This window comes from Papio anubis, chromosome 14, assembly GCF_008728515.1.
Source record: "Papio anubis isolate 15944 chromosome 14, Panubis1.0, whole genome shotgun sequence".
Lineage (NCBI taxonomy): Eukaryota > Metazoa > Chordata > Mammalia > Primates > Cercopithecidae > Papio > Papio anubis.
The window spans coordinates 34,875,213-34,893,251 of NC_044989.1; the positions used below are offsets into that span (position 1 = coordinate 34,875,213).

The 18,039-nt window shown below is 35.3% G+C and overlaps 1 long non-coding RNA gene across 1 annotated transcript in view; it reads left to right on the plus strand.

Moving 5' to 3' along the window:
• The window catches only part of LOC103876849, a 49,295-nt gene that overhangs the window by 13,411 nt on the left and 17,845 nt on the right, over positions 1-18,039 (plus strand). The window contains exons 2-4 of the long non-coding RNA XR_004178217.1: positions 6,004-6,067; positions 9,659-11,709; positions 15,524-15,584. This is a non-coding gene — a long non-coding RNA (uncharacterized LOC103876849). The remainder of the gene's footprint in view (positions 1-6,003; positions 6,068-9,658; positions 11,710-15,523; positions 15,585-18,039) is intronic.

The window sequence follows — 18,039 nt, forward strand, 5'->3', positions numbered from 1 at the left end:
CTATATTGTTTACCTTAAATTATAAAATGAGCTTTCTCCAAATTCAAAATGCTTGGAATTCAAACAGTCATTTTTGCATTATTGTAAAAAGGTAACTAACTGCCTTTTACAATTAGGAATTTATTTACAACTTTCTCTTCAAATCCATTTTCTAGTCATTTATACAAAAGACTCGCCTGCCTTCAAGGTTAGTTCATTTAAGTCATAAGGTAGAGAGAAGCAAGTACAGAATACAACAGAGAACCACAGCCATAATGCAGACTTCTCAAATACCATCCCTAACAGAGACTTAACATTAACGGTTGGATCTTCCTTGTTTCTCTCATTCTTTTCCTTTCCTTTCCTTTTTTTTTTTTTTAATTTTCTTTATTTTCTTTCCTTCCCTCCCTCTCTCCCTTCCTCCCTCCCTCCCTTCCTTCCTTCCTTCCCCCTTCTGTTTTTTGTGTTTTTTTTTTCCTTTTAATTCTGTCAAGTCTTCAGATTGTTTTTCCAGTAGATTCTTAGTTTACTTGTTGAAATGAAGAAAGTGGAAGCCAAACACTTGCTTTCACCTAAGCTAGACTCTCTGCTTCTAGGGAATAGTGCTGGAGATCATCACCTTTGTATCTTCTTACATGGGGGTAGCTTTTCCAAGAGGAATTAAAAAACTATTTTACAAAGCATATCAAATTAATCTTCTCAATATCCTTACAGTTAGCTTATGCCTGGTCGCTTTTCCAAGAAAGCTTCAGACATAAATATCACTCATTTCTATTTGCCTAAACTGCTGTGTTTTTTAATTGCCATTTTGAACTTAAGTGGTTTAATAAATATTCTCTATTTTAAGAAACAATTTTATTCAAACTCATTAAATATTCTGCATTTGCTTAAATAAAATAAAATATGTCACCTAAAAATTGAAAGCATGGGAGCAAATATATACATTATTACTTTATGTTTATAATCCAAATAAAACATCTTTAACAAGAGGCATATAACAGGGTTTTTTAAACCTTGGCATTATTGCCTTTTGAACTAGGTAATTCGTTGTTATGGGAGACTGTCTTTATACTGTAGGATATTTAGCAAGATTCTTGGCTTCTATTGAAAGAAATCAGGCACATTCCTCAGCCCTGGGCTCAACACAAACAGGCCCAGTACAAACACATCCCACCATATATCTCTCAAAACAAACAGGCCCAGTACAAACACATCCCACCATATATCTCTCAACTTCCTGAGCCCAGTACAAACACATCCCACCATATATCTCTCAACTTCCTGAGCCCAGTACAAACACCACCTGAAAAATCCCCGATAAGGACACAGTCGTTTGTAGTTTTACTGAAAGCGCGGGAACCAATAGAAAAACTACTAAATGTATAACTTAAAATGTAAACCAATTGTAATGCTGTAACCAAAAGAATTCCCTTGTTCCTCTGTAACTTTACTATCCTATTTACCTCGGGCTATAAAAGGCAAGCACTCGCATTGTTCGGGGCCCTCTTGTATGCTGTGGAATGGAGGGACCAAGTTCGAACTTGCAGTAAAAGATCCTTGCCGCTTGGCTTTGACTCTGGACTCTGGTGGTCTTCTTTGGGGAACAAACGGTCTGGGCATAACACTATCCACTGGATGCTACCCAGTAGAAACAACCTAAAATGTCTCCAGATATTGTCAAATGTCCATGAGTGAGGGCACAGAAAGGGTAAAATTGTATCAGTTGAGAACCACAGGGCATATATTGTAAATAGTCTCTTATACGCTCTTAACTTTTGATAAAATATCACAGTCCTCCTTAGAGTAACTCACCATCCACAGGGCAAAATTGTTTACATGTTATGTAGCTGTTAATCAATATGGGCTTTAGGCAAGTCTATGCTGAATAAGACTCTGTGGGCTAATTCAATGGTTTTAGGTTTCATAATGACAGAGAAACTAATATGTTTTTGGTATGGTTGAGCCAATTTAATTACTAAAGAGTCAACAAATTATCTTGATAGGACAAATTGGGTCAATGATTCTACAATAAATTTCTTAGTGTTTTGACATTAAATTGGGGGGGGAGAACACACTAAATAAGAAACGAGAGTCATATAGCTTAGTTATAATTTTAAGGTTATTCTTTAGCTCTTTCATCTGTTTTTATTCATTGTTGAAAAAGAAACAATTATCTGGTGAATTTCAATCCTGTAAAAATTCTTTGGGATGGATTTTGCCTAAAAAGGCATATATATTTTCTATAGTTCTCAGGTTTGAATTTTTGATGTTTTTGAGAAATACTTAAATTCTGAAACTCTTACAGCCGTCTTCTGACTAGCCTTGGGGCAACTTCAGTAGTAGGAACATTCTAGATGTAAATTAAAACATTTTAGCCAGGTAAAGCTATTCAAAATAATGACTCAGTTTGGCAGTCAGAAAGTAATTCTCCTGGAAGCATTCACACTGGGGTATTCACCAGCAATTGAGAAACACTTAACTAGGAGACTGAAAGGGAAGAATGAAATCATTGTTTCCAATTTGCAAAGGCTTTCACTTCTATTCTTCCTTAACTAGTCAGTTCACAAATTGTTGTGAGAGAAAATATTTTAGGTTAAATCTTCAAGTCTTACCTGTAGTGTTATTTAAGGGATCTTGGTATTTGTAATAAATACATAGTTGAGCAGCTAATTGTTGTAGCATGACTCCTATCCAACTGCACATTCACTTTCAGGTGCCACAGGGGTCTTCTAAGCCCTGGTGAATGCTGTAAAGATAAATGAGATAACTACATCTCATTTATCTCTTTGCATATTCCACAAATTTTACCATATAACCTATATGCAGGAACTCTCATTCCGTACTTATCTTTAGTCTGTGTATAGAGACAGAATATTGACCGAGAATAGAAAAATAAAGCTTGTTAGATTACCTTTGTCATAAGGGAGGAGACCACCCCTCATGTTTTCTTATGGCCAGTTTCTGCTTCCAAAGAAAGAAGAAGTAAAAACTAAAAGGCAGAAATGAAATCCACAAGCATACAGCCTGATGCCACACCCTGGGCCTGGTAGTTAACGATTGACCCCTGACCTAATTAGTTGTTATCTATAGATTACAGACATTGTATAGAAAAGCACTGTGAAAATCCCTGTCCTATTCTGTTCCATTCTAATTACCGGTGCATGCAGCCCCTAGTCACATACCCCCTGCTTGCTCAATTGATTATGACCCTCTCACACGGACCCCCTTAGAGTTATGAGCCCTCAAAACGGACAGGAATTGCTCACTCAGGGAGCTCAGCTCTTGAGACAGGGGTCTTGCCGATGCTCCGGGCCAAATAAATCACTTCCTTCTTTAACTCGGTGTCTGAGGGGTTTTGTCTGAGGCTTGTCCTGCTACAGTCAAGCTTATGCTACAGCCTAATGGGGTTCAAGACACACTATCCCGAAATGTAGCTAGACAATGAGTTCTCTGAGAGCAGGATCCACCTATTTGGTTGTAATAAAGTAGTTTTTTCTTTTTATTTTTTCTATAAATGTTGAATGACTGGACCGATTTATCAGAATAGAGTTTATGAACATAAAAAATTGCCTTATGCAACAAAATTTGATAACAACATGACCTTGATATTAAACTGAAAAAAGTCATCTTCCAATCTCTACTATTACTACCTCTCCCCCACTATTATAGCCATTCAAGTCTCTATCCAGGCTGAATATTAAATAAAATGATTTACCATCTGATGTTAAGGTATAAAGATAAGATTTTTTTTTTTGAATTAAAAAAAAATAGTCAAAAGAAGAAAGAAGAAGAAAGGGGATATAATGAGAATGTAAGTATCCAAGAAATATTGACTGTCTATTTTGATTTATGTAATGAAATTAAAAAGTTGAAAGCCAATTTTAAAGCATTTCAAAGTAGTATCACAGAAATTAATTTGAAGGCTACATTTAATGTTTTGAATCATAACCTGTCAAGCCTGGCATGCATTTTAACTGAGTTTTTTTAAAAAAGCATTCTCATGCTATTGTACAGACATTACAGTTTTAAATACAACAGAACTACCTAACAAATAATGATGCAATAGAAATCAGTTTCCTGGCGGTAATAAAGTATTTCAGTTGAAATCATGATAAATGTTAAAGGAAATATTTTGATGTATTTAAATAACAAAATTGGCTGTTTGTAAAACCTGGTTATGCCTGATAACTTCTAGAACAATATTTCTGATTTTAACTCCATTCTACTTTCCTTAATTTTGTATACACACACACACACACGTGCACATAAGTGTAAAGTTTATTAAATTTTCACAAACTGAACACCCCTGTGCAACCAATACCCAGATCTAAAAAGAGAACATTGTCAAACCACCAAAAACCCTCATTACGCCCTTTTCTTATCTGTACCTGCCCTGTATAATTAGTAAAAAGTAATTATTAATTATTATGCACTTAAATGGTAAGAGCTGTAGAGATATGGATGGGGCACCAAGAGTTGCTACTACAGCTTACCCCTTGCCCTAACCAGATCCCTCCTTGTCTGGTATTAAGTTTAATCTATCACTGTTTCTTCATGTGGCAGTCAGTCAGTGTTTCATTGAAAAAAAAAACACAATAGAAGAGGTGGGACTATAGTCAGCACTGCTTCATTGGTTCTGAAGCTGAAATTTATATTTAGTATTTCTCCACCTCTTTTTCCAATTTTACATTCCCTTCACTTTCAACCAGCCCTCTCACTGTTATGGGTTGCTTGTCCAGTAGATAAATATAGAACTTAATCATTCAGATGTCTGTGCCACTGGATAGTATATCCTTATAAGGCCATGCTTGCTATGATTACACATTAACATATATCACTCAACATGGTAACTTGAAAAGAAAGAATAGCATGTCCTTGTAAGGCCATACTTGCAGTAATTACCCATTAACAGATGTCACTCAATATGGTAACACCAGAAGATTCCCCAAGAACTATCTTGAAGTTTAGAAATAATTCTTCTTAACCCCATCAGGTAGCAGCATTCCTAGCTCTTCATGATAATCAAGTTCTATTATTCTTGCTAACATAGTAACTTTGTTTGCTTGTTTTGCTTGCTGATCTTCTGGCAGGAGGAGTGTCAGATAATTAGGCAGCAGTCCAACAATTAGGTTTTGTGGAACTTTTACTATGTCATCTATTTATTGGAATTCCCCCTGGAAACCAGGACCACCTCCAGCAGAGCTTAAAGTTATAGTCACAGGAAGTACAAATTCCGTTTGTGGATCCCTGGAAGTGTGATGAGAAAAACCACTGTTTCCAAGATCTATTTATTCTATTTATCAGGCCTATAAAATCATGCAATGGCCATGGCTTCAACTAGACTCCACATCTTGAATCACAGAACTCAACTAATGGCATCAACTACAAGCTGGTATTCTGCTATATATTTAAGAGACCATTTTAATATTGTATTAGTCTAGCAGCTTCTAAGTGATGAGGTATATGGGGGGACTGGAGGATCCTGTGCTCACTTCCTTTTCTGTAAAATGAGTTCTTTGATCCAAGGTGACATGGTATGGGATCCAATGACAATAAATCAATTATTCTGTGAACCCTGATCAAAACTTGACTAAACTTTTGACAGGTTTTTCCTGACCACAGACCCCTCACCTTTCTTTTCTTAGAAAATTTACGTTAGAAAACAGATGTAAATTTTCTCCAGCCTCTTGCAAGTTTTACAGTCCAGGACTTTGAGGTCCTGGGAGTCATCCTTTTGAAATGCAATCATCAAATAAGATAGTGCTCCAATCTCCTAGTCTCTGTGGGAGGGTGGGAACCTAACTTCAGTAAACTAAGCACCAATTAGCAAACACAGAAGGCCTGATCATATTGACCCACTTTCCCACTAAATTGTCTAGCACTTTCCACCAGCTCACCACAGTGCTTAAAAACTCTCCTGTCTTTTGTTTTAGTAGAGTTGAGTCCAATCTCTTTCATCTATTGCAATACTGTTGAATAAAGTCTTTCTTGCCTAACTTGTCCTGTGTATTTTTTCTCTGACAGCCTTCAGAGAGTGTTATTGTCCAAGGCACTGAAAAACAGAAGCATACACCTTCACCTAGAAAATGTAAGAATCCCTGTAAAGATGAATCATTGTTCTGCCACTATGGAAGGCAGCTAATTGTAGTCAATTAGTCAAAAAGTACCTGGTTGGTTTCCTTGAGGGGATGGTATGTGTATTAATCAGGATCCAGTCAGGACATATAAATCATACCAAAAATTTAAACAAGAAAAATTAATGTATTATTAATTACTAACAGGACTGAAAGAGTGTTGTACAGGTAAGACTGAGAGAGAAAGAACAAGGAAGGAATAAGAACTGAGAAAAGACACCATCCCCCAGCCTGAGAATCAGGTCTTTAGAGTTTGGCTACCCCCAAAAATATGCAAAAGATCAGTGGGGAAGAAGTTTGCTGGAACATGTGGGGTTGGATTGTTGGGTAGGAAAGGCGTGTGAGGCAGTCAAAAAATTACTACAGAGTGTTTGCCACTAGGTCTCTGGCACACTGATATCCTAGTAGCTACATCACAGGAAAACAAAAGTATACCAGTATCAAGGAGAGAAGCCACCACCTCTTACTATAACCTTGCAATGTCCTTCCATTGCCCCCTGTTGACAAAGCTTAACATTGCAACAGCTGGCAAAGGAGAAATGTTCACGGGATTAAGGGCAAGTATCACAGATCAGGTCAAAGAAAGGAGAATTAGGAGCTTATAGACAATAAATTAATAATCAGTGTGATATCAAGGGGTCAGTGTTGGTCCAAATTTCTGACTGGTCACACATTCAGTAGCAGCACTGGCTGCTTAGTGAGAAGGAGCCCATAGTGAAAGTCCCACACGTGACCTCATTTTCTCCAATGCTGGCAACTACAATTGTGGGATTATATGCAAGCACTGCAGTGGCTGAAGTCATAGGGTAGTTAGTCACTATTAGATGAGTCTTTCTAACCTAGTTGTCCATGCTTTCTCTGGGATGAATGTTGGTGGGCACCGCCATGAGACACAAAAATCCTCACATTTTATTTACTTTCTCATAGAAAAATCTGTGTGCTTTTCTTCAAATATCTGCTCTTCCAGTCTTACTCCATATTTCTTTTTTTTTTTTTTTTTTTTTTTTTTTTTTTGACTGAGTCTCATTCTGTCGCCAGGCTGGAGTGCAGTGGTGCAATCTCAGCTCACGGCAAACTCCACCTCCTGGGTTCAAGGGATTCTCCTGCCTCAGCCTCCGAAGTAGCTGGGACTACAGGTATGTGCCACCATGTAGCCAATTTTTTTGTATTTTTAGTAGAGATGGGGTTTCACCATGTTGGCCAGGATGGTCTCGATCTCCTGACCTCATGATCTGCCCACATTGGCCTTCCAAAGTGCTGGGATTACAGGCATGAGCCACCGCACCCGGCTGGTTCTTGACCAACAAACTAGGTCATTCATCTCTGCCCCCAAACTTATTAATATCCTCAGTGCAGGCATCTTCTTCTACATCAAAGTGATAACCTAAAGCTTTGTTCGAAATTCTGTACATTAGTAAGATTTTCCCTCAATGCTGTTTTCTGAAGCCATTTCTATTTTTGGCTAGTATCAATATATTGGTTTATACTAACTAGCCTCCTCATAAATCTGGACCAGATTTACATCCACAAGCTGGACATAAGGAATTCCATATGAAGTCATAGCTGTGAGCTGAGGGTGAGATATTGGAACAAAAGAATTTGGTACTTGGAGTCTTGGTCACCTCTTTGTGTAACTTACTTGTCATCTCTGAATTCAGGCCTCTGAATTCTGATTAGGCTGTAGGCCTAATCTTTTGTCATTGCTGTCATATGATGTATTTATATTGTGCCTATACAACTTTATTATTTAATAGGTTGATAATACCCAATTTATGATTAGTAGCACCAATAGTATCCTTAATAGTCACTTGATATACTGGCACTGAACACTGAGTCCATATGAGGGCCCAGTCAGAAGTTGCTTTTCTAATTGTTATTGATTCTCTGCTGCAAACATTTTATGTTAGACATTCTATGTAGCACCCTTTTCTAGGACAGTTACCTCTAGCACTCTGGAATCTACCTTGCCCCATACACAAAATTGCAGGGCTGCATATGGTAGCCTGAAACTGCTACAGAATCCTGTATTTATCTGGGCCCACTCAAAACTAACACATTCCAGCATCACCCTATAAATGGATGACAGCAATGATACCAAATGTGCTATCTTCAAAATCCAAATAAGGCTACCAAGTGGAGTAACAATTTGTTAATCATGGGAGAACCAAGGCACAATAGTTTGTCCTTTTATTTAGAGGAAATTCCCTGGTATGCTTCAGTTTATTCGACCCCTAAAATTTTCTTTCACTTGCAAGGATGGTTTTAAATCTAAATTTTAAGTTGAGTTTTTCTTCCATTCTCTGGAGCACATTACATCCAAAGTGTTTGTCACTTCCTATTCACTGTATCCAATTAATATGATGCCATTAATATAGGAAGTCAACTGTATATTCTATATAACTGTCAGATGACTATATATGGCTAAGATCAGTAGAATTAATATCATTTTGGGGAAGACCATAAGTACATAGTTCCAGCTAATTCAGGTGAATGTAAACTTTTTCAAATCCTCTTTACTCATTAGCATCAGGTAGGAAAAGCATATTTTTCAGATAAATAACCATGTATCAAATGCCCAAGGCTATATTGATCTGGTCTAATAAAGTTACATAGCTAGCATAGCAGCTGCAATTGGAAATAACACTTAGTTAAGTTTATACTACTTGCTATAATTTGTTACGCTCCATCTTTATTTAATTTATTTTTCTTAGTGTTTTTGGAAGATTGCATGGGGCATGCAGACTGGTTCATTAAATAGGGTTAAAATAAAACCACCACCCATTCATTCATTGATTCTCCACAATTCTACTATTCTATCTGGGATGCAATATTAATTTCAATTTACTAACTTGCCTGGAAGGGGGAAGCTTCAGGAGTTTTTATTTGAATGCTCCTACAATTCTTGCACTCTACACAGGTCTAGTTGCAAGTATGAGATCACTATCAATTAAGTGTTTGCATTCTGATGATGTATTTATGGATTGAAAAAAGACATCAGGTCTGGGGCTGGGGTTTAGGAGCTGGGAATCAGTGGACCCACGGTGAGATGACTGAAGGCCAGTATTTAATGTATCACCTGGCCTCTATATGCTTACTCTCTAATTAAAGTCTAAAATGGCATTTTGAGTTTCCTAGTACTGTGTCATCTAAGACCCCATATCCTGAAATATGTAGAACATCTTTCAAAAGATAAGAGTAGGTCCTGGAAACTTTTTCTAGTTTGTGTTGAGAAAAGATTGTGGGATTTACTATGATGTTTACCTGATTTGTTTTCCAGAGTATTCCTCAAGAGGATACTGCCTCTTCTGCAATAGGTTCCCTGAAAATTCGTATACAGTTTTAAGTTTGCATTGTGTTAGTTGACATCATCCTGTTGTAACCCACTTTTAAGGTTTTTGTTGTGTGTGTGTGTGTGTGTGTATGTGTGCTTGTGTTGTTTTTACTGTACAAATTGGACAAAATCCTCAGAAAACTACAATCCAACATCCCACATGAATTGAATGTTGCCCCAAACTACGTGAGTTCAGCAAGAGTTTCTTCCCCAGATAAACATCAGATGAGACTGAAGTTCTGGCTGACACTTTGATAGCACCTTTGTGAGACACCAACAAAGAAAGAAAGGATCCAGCGAAATCATATTCAGACTGACCCACAGAAACTGTAAGACATGGGTGTTGTTTTAAGCTACTAAATTCATAGTAATTTGTTATGCAGTAGTAGATAACAAATACTACAAGGATACTACTTCCCCAGTTGGGCTTTGCTGAATCATAATAATGGTTACCGGTATAAAAGCAATGAGAAAAATTGGGAGCCGCTATGGAGGAGGAAAAAAAAAAAAACATAGTTGTATAAGACATCTACCTCAGATGAGGTCTTTGCATGGACTTCAGGAAAAGGGATGTCATTTTCTGGTAAGAAGACTGGGCCACTTTTGCTAGCACAGAGAGTTCTGGGAACTCTTGGGGTTCAAGGTTCTCAAATACTCTACCCAGATATCTAATCTAAGGTCTTAAAGTCCTACTCTTTCCTTTTCAGTACTCTGACTTTTGTGTAGAAGATTTGCCAGGATATGAATTTAGCCTTCATTATAACTTTATTATTTTCACACTCAGATTCTAGGTCTGATAATCAATACATTGTGCTCTCTGGTTGCAAGAAATAATAATATCTTTAATATTGCCATAAATACTGCCATGGCTTACATGGTCATACTCTAAGTTAAGAATGTCATGAATTGACTTGATCTGCAGTTTTTTTCCTTTATTATTTAATGACCAAGCAATTCCACAGCTCATATAATAATTATTATCTCCATATCACTAGAGATATTGAATAAGCTACTACATTTCATTCCATTTGCATCTTAATTTACCATAAGTGACAGTATTGGTTATTGTGTTTTTACAGAATTTTAAGAGTAATAATTACCCTACTTATTAGCATTAATGGAGTCTAATAATTATCTGGCCATTGAGTAATTTAATTTTAGAATTTTATCCTAAGGGTATGCTTTTTAAAACCACTTCCAGCACCAACTGTCTTAATTTAGATTCCCTCAGAAGCCACTACTGAGAAAATAATTCAAATGGCAATAGTTTATTTGTAAGTTATTTAAGGAAATATAAGCAGTGAGGTAGGACATTGAGACAGGGAGAAGAAAGAGGCAATGAAGGGCGCATTATCAAGCAAGTTATCTTTGTGGGCAATTGGAGCTTAAACTACCTAAAGAAATTTCAAAGTCATCTCCCCAAGGGATGACAGAGTTGGGGTGTTCATACATCAGTGAAGATCAGTTATTGGTAAAATATTGGTTTGGTAAGTCATTAATTCTCTGTGACATCTCATCTACCATGCACAAAGGCTATTTGATCTTCAAGAGTCAGAGACTCACTCTCAGGCAAAGAGATTGAGATGTTAGCTGTTGGAAGTCTGAAAAAATGCACCAAAATGATGAAGCAGAGAGGATAAAGGCTGGGCAACAGCAGCATCTGTGGCACTATGCTGTTGCCTTTTGTCATAAAAAAATTATACTAAGGTCATAATTTAGGAAAAATAAGGAAGAAGTGTACTCTCAACTATACACCATAGTATGTAGTACTATTTCTTGGAATTTCCTATCATCAGGTTAGTTGAAAGCTATGAGTTAATAACCAAATACGTACCAGTCAACTTCTGTTTTTAAACTGTGATTATGAAGATAAGCTCCATAAAGAGAAAAGCTAAGTCTCTCTCATACACTAAGCCTAGTCATCGTGAATATTAAAGTTAGGCACATAGTGGGTGTTCAGTAAATATTCACTGAGTAAATACATCCTAGAGTAACTTCTTGGAATTCCTTTGATGATGAGAGATTTAAATCAGTGCCAAAATTCAGCCGGTAACAGATAATAATTTTTCAATTAGACAGTATAAGCATAGCTCAGAAATCAGGTTGTCCTATTTTGCAGCAGCATCAGGAGAAGAGGAGAAACAAGGAAATGAGGAAGAAGAGGAAAAGGAGGAAGAGAAAAAGGAGAAGATACTATTTTTAGTGTCTAAAATTAAGATTTCAACATGCCTTATTCACAGTGTTCAAAGGGTGATACCAAACACAGTAAGTATGAGAGAAGGAGGAGTGTGCTTATTATTTTATCTAGATGTCACTGATATTTTTTATGAATCAACTCGCTACTTTATTAGAATATAAAATATTTCTTTTGTCTTAAATTTATGTATGCTGGTGCAAAACTTGTTGAGAATTATAAAATGACTATGACCAATTGTAGAGCCATTTTCAGAATCTACAGTTTCCGATTCCGGAAACGAAATGCTATTAAACATTAGCAATTAAAGATGCAATTATCATTGTTGACCTAAATTCATCAGTTGTAGGGATATTAGCATAAAGATTTACAACATTTTTATGAAACATTAATAATCTGTGACTATGTCAAGGTGGGGCTGGGAGATAAAAGGCAATACCCTTTCCATTTCACTTGTGAAGTTGCTTTACAAGGTTTCAATTAGATCTTTCTTTTTACCCATGAGAGAAGCTAGCAAATGTATTGCATTAATTATGGTTTCAAGACAGGATCATGACAGCCAAAATTATAAAATTACAGTCACTGCAGTTGTGTAGGCTCTACTTCCCTCATTCTGTGTGCCTGTAGAGTTGGAATGTAACTGTACAACTGATAAGAGGAAGTGCAAATGCAGAACAAACATGCTGTGCAGAACTAGAGAAAGAGAAGTGATAAAGCCAAAGAACATTGATTAACCAAACATATGATTGAAGGTGGCTTATAATATTTAAAAGGCAAGATTTTTTTAATCCATTGATTACCATTTGAAGTATATTCATGTTTTTAAAAAGCAGAACAAGATTATATTTCAATATATAATTTCTGTACAGCCAAAAAATAAAACACCACAGTAAAATAAATGGGAAAAACATAATATTTAAAATGCTTGACGAAATGTTAACATCCTTAATCAGAAATGAACTCTTAGGAATCAGTAACAAAGAGATTAACATTACAAGGGACATGAAAATAAAAAGAAAAGCAGAAAATGAAATAGTACAGATTACTTATAAGGCTATGTAAAGATGATATAGCTTAATATTAATAGATAAAAAGGCAATTTCATTATAAATTATATTATCAATGCTTACAAATATTGATATCTAATGTTTGTATGGCTGTAGGAAATGAGGAATTCTCAAATACTGGGGAAAGTTACTCCTGTCAGAGAAATTTACTCAGAATATAGATTTTGCATATTCTTTGCCTTGGCAATTTCAATCCATAGGAATAATTTATATATATATATATAAAATATGAATGTCTACTACATAGAAAATGTGTAAGTTATATATAATCTCCCAAGTAACCACTTAAGAATCAACTGGTTTATAAAATAAGAGATTGGGAGATGGAATTAGAAAGAAAAAAGGCCCTTAAGTAAAAATACTAGATTTCACAAAATTCTATGTCCTTCAAATTCTTAAAAAAAGATCATTTTTTAATGAATCAGTTTTATATTTACCCTGGAATAAGTAAAAAATTTTAAATATATGCATTTTATACTTAGGAAAGCACAGAGATGAAACCCTTTTAATTCCACCATCCTGGCTCCTTTGTTGAATAATGTATATTCATGCTTCTATCAAATTTAGTTGTAGTTTTTCACATGTATGCATATATGCTTGTATACACATATGCATACATAGCTAATGTATAAGAATTGTTCAAATTATTGGAAAGAGCTATTTCTGAATATATATTGTTGTATTTGTGTGTGTTTGTTTATGTGTGTGTTTGCATATGTGTGTTTGTGTGTATGTGTGTGTGTATGTAGATGTAGCTAGAAAGAAAGAGAAATAGGAACTTTTAAGTATGAATCCACAGAACTGGCCCAAATCACAATACAGTTATTTGAAAATAGAAAGGATTGGCATGGTCATTTATTATTTCCCTTAACTTTTTTTTAATCTAAAAACTAATTGAATGCCTCTTCTGAAAAATATATTATGCCAATAATATACCTTATGGCTAAGGCAGTCACCAGAGTAAACTTTCACATTATTAAGCTATTGTCTGTAGAAAAGAAAAGCTACACATTAAAATCTTATCTCTCTTGATATGGGTAGTATTTTAAAGAGCACTGTCACAGCATTTTCTAAATCTAGAAAATAGAATTTGTTAGAAATATCTGTATTTTAGGATATTGTCTAAAAACATGATTAAAGTTTTAAAAATGGAATTTATCAAGTGATCCAGATCCACTTAGGTAACTAGCTAATGCTATAACAAAAGCACTTGCAGGCAGAAGTAACAAGTTGTGTGCTGATTTTATATGTTCAAAAGGAATGATTTTATTTTTGATGAAATAAAATTTAAAAAATAATGTACAATCAATTAAAAATCATAATATGCAGGAGACAGATTTAGTAGTATTACATTTAATTTAATAATCAAGGCAATGCTTTCTGAAATACCAAACTTGTAGAATAAATCATATTTATAGCATGAATAAATTAGGAAATAAGTGGCTGAAAGAGTAGGTTAATTAAAATTAGTGCATTTTCTGAACTGGAAAAGGAAATACCTTGGTGAGCTAGTATATCAGAGTCTGGCACTGATTTCAGCTAAAGTAATCAAAGCAGATGGGCATTCAGAAATGACCTCAAAAGACTTTGTTTTTATGGTCATATACTGAGTCACAGAGCTTACCATATTATCTTTATTCAAAACATTATTATCACATGATGAATACTTGTGCAGACTAAATATTAATTGCATAACTTCTTGAGAATTAGGCAAGTTGTCCATTATACCTTTCTTTCATCTCATTTTCCTCACTTATGAAATAAAGATAATAATACTCATCTGCTATGATTTTTTTAAAGATTGAATCAAATAATATATAAGATAGAACATTGACACAGACTAAAGCTTTCAGTAAATGAAAACTAGTACGTTTTAAAATATTAGCTGTGCTTTGACGTTTTTGGTATAGCCCCCATTAAAGACATTTTTAGATGCAGAACACAATTATGTAAATTTTTGTTTCATTTTTATGGTGTTTGGGTTTATAACAGCTTTGCAAGCAGTTAAATAGATTACAACTAAGTAGACTATGCTAATCTAATCAAACAGGCAACCAAACTAGGCTTCTGTTTTTTCTTTAGCAGTTTTATCTATATGAAAATTATCCTCTTCAAGATCTTTCAGGAAAGCTGTTCCCTTGTTGGAGCACTCTTAATAAATGGGGTTTTGGTTAAGGGAAGAAAACTAACAAGAGACCTCAAAGAAAATTCACTTCAGAAAGGGTATAGACTTTTAGATGACATAGCACCTTACAGGGAGTTTGGAGATGGAGAAGAGTCAGCTGGGAAATAAAAAGGGATGTTTTTATGATTCGGGGACTAAAAATAAAATCTGTAATTGGAAAAGGTCTACAAGATCATTATGTCTTTTGAATTGCAAGCACCAGGTTAATAACTTATGAGAAAGATGTTTTGGAGTATGCAGACAACAGGTGATCTAATGCTTCTATTTGTTCCTACACGATCAGAGGCCCTAGTTCACATTGCTTGTCTCATCGGAAAGAAGGTTTTCAATTTATTGGTCTTACTCCTGACCTTTCATTCCCTTGAAACTAACGGATCCCACATGTTGGTATTGCAAACTGAGAAAACTTCATTTACAGTTAGATCTGATTTTAATTATTATATATAGCATATTGTGTTTTAATTTTGTTTTTAGTAGGGGGAGTGGGAGAAGGATGCGGTAACATTCACAAAGATCAAGAATACATCTTGTAGACAAACAGGTTTAATTCCTACAAGTGATACATGCTATGTGACTCTGGGCACATATTCTTTAATGATAAGGCCTGTTCCTTATTTGTTATTTAATCGATAGCACCCACCACACAGTGTGTATGAAGCAATCACACAAGAAATGCTTATTGAAAAAGCAAATGGTAAGTAATTTTTAACTTCATGTTCTCTTTCCTATTTAAAATGGGAATAAAAATTCTTTATAAATTTGTGGGAATTAAATAATGTGTACTAAACACTGGATAGAGAAAGTACCTGACACATGGTAAGTCCTCAATCAATAGTAGCTTTTATTATTTGTATTAAAAATATTCAACTGCATGATAAGATTTTTTTTTGTACAGTGAGAACTATTACTGCTTTAAACATCAGGCCTGTCAGGAATTAATATCATTTACTATTATTTTATTTGTACACAAATTTGTCAATTATTTTGATGTATATTAGAAAACAATTTTTTTATCACTGGATAACTATGACAGAGTTTCAGGTTAGCATTTTTATAGTTTGGTTAGATTTGGAAGAGATTTGATACAGATAAATCTTGAAAACCTAAATTAAGTGAGAAAGAAGTTTAATCCCAGGAAACATTTCTGTCCCTTTTTTGACTTTTCCTTCCTTAAATACAGTGGGAATTTAGATGGAAGTGCCAAACGCAGTTCCGTATATAGGGATAAAATTGCCTGGTAAGAAGTTGTTTTTCTTCCTACCAATCGTTTGTTTCCTGGATTTTAATCTAGGAAAGCCATCCCAACTGTCCCTTCTTTTTATTATCATACTCTTTTAATCAAAGTACTCACTAGATTTGATACGGTTTAATTTGAAACCTTAATCAAGCATTGGGTTCATTTCTATACCATCTTTTTGATTGTCAGCATGGCTTCTAAGTGTCTTTGAGAACTGTATTGGGAAAAACCAGCCATTTTTGAAGTCTCCTAATAAGAATTTTCTTTATCTGTTTATTATATAAAGTGCAATTTGTAACTAGGCTGTCCTGTATTTCTTTTGCTGACAGCACTTCCAGCCAGCACAACAGTTCAGCACTGTGACTTCATCCAATACCCGCTGATTACCCAGTACAGGACGATGATTTTTAACTCCAAATCAGCACTACTCCCTGCTGACTCTAATTCCAGTAATAGCAATATTGCTTCAACAAAAAAAGAAGGACCATCTGAGACCTTCTACCTTTATTCTTATACATTAGCTTATCCTGAATTGTTCAAAAACCTTTGGTGGAGGAGACAGTGGAGAAAAGGGATAATATTTTATCTTTATTAAACTAAAGGTATATTCAGAGGCACTCCTGTTGGCTTAATGGCAAAGGATATGACTCATTAGTAGCTTTTTTCATTGGTAATTTTGGGTACCAGTAGAGGAACAGTATAACTTCTGTTCTCTGAGAGCGGAAGTTGATCTATGCTCCTTTTGCCAAGAGAACTGCTCCCAGGGAGGCAAGTCTTTTCTACCATGCCTGTTGGCATTATTGCTCTGTCAATACAGACCTACTTTCTCTGCATAGCCTCTAATAGTCCCGAACTTACAGATCCAATAGCCAGGTTCTATCACCTGAGACAACTTTGGATCTTTTAAACTTCTGAGTCCACAATCCTAAAGAAAAAAATATTATTCTAGGGAAAAATTAGGTCTAGTCCCTTGGGTCTATCAATTTTGACTAAAGTAATATGATTATATAAAATCGTCTCCAATAGGAAGCAGATGAATGTAAGGGGGAGAGGAGAAGTCTTTTTTTCAGTTCGTCATGTTTTGTACAGTGTCTCACGTCCACCCCCTCTCTTCCCAATTAGAATTGTCCATTCTGCATAGAATGGTAAAATAGTCTATTTTGGGCTACTAGAAAACTATCACCACACCTCAGCTTGACCTTGTTTGTTAATGTCCCCTTACTGAGTCTAGAAAGTGGCGGTATCTGAGTCCTTAATCATTCAAATTTCTCGCTGTGTATTAAATAGCAGAACTTACAAAACATATCAACTAGTTTTCAAATCCTGATACAATGAATTTCTGGTATTTATTCTAGGTTTAAAATTGCACCCTGTTTCTCTAGATTCCATTTTACAATTGATCTTTAAGTGACAATTTGATATATAGTAGCTCTTCGTATAATCTATGTTCACATTACTTCCTAGTATTTTGTAACCGTGGTAGGAGAAATCATTGTCAACCATTTCAATGAACTACGAAGAAATAGATGTACAGAAAAAGTTAAGGAAAAAATATACCAGAAATCTTCCACTAAAAAACAGGCAGATGAATCTGTACAGGATTGTGGTACAAAACTAGCATGAGCATTGGGAATCCTAAATCAGAAGGTCTGCATTTAGTTTAAGTTATTGGGACTTACCACTAATTAGACTTGAGATTTCTTCAAAATTTAGTATATTCAACAGCCCTTCATGCTAAAAACGCTCAATAAATTCGGTATTGATGGAACGTACCTCAAAATAATAAGAGCTATTTATGACAAACCCACAGCCAATATCATACTGAATGGGCAAAAACTGGAAAAATTCCCTTTGAAAACTGGCACAAGACAGGGATGCCCTCTCTCACCACTCCTATTCAACATAGTGTTGG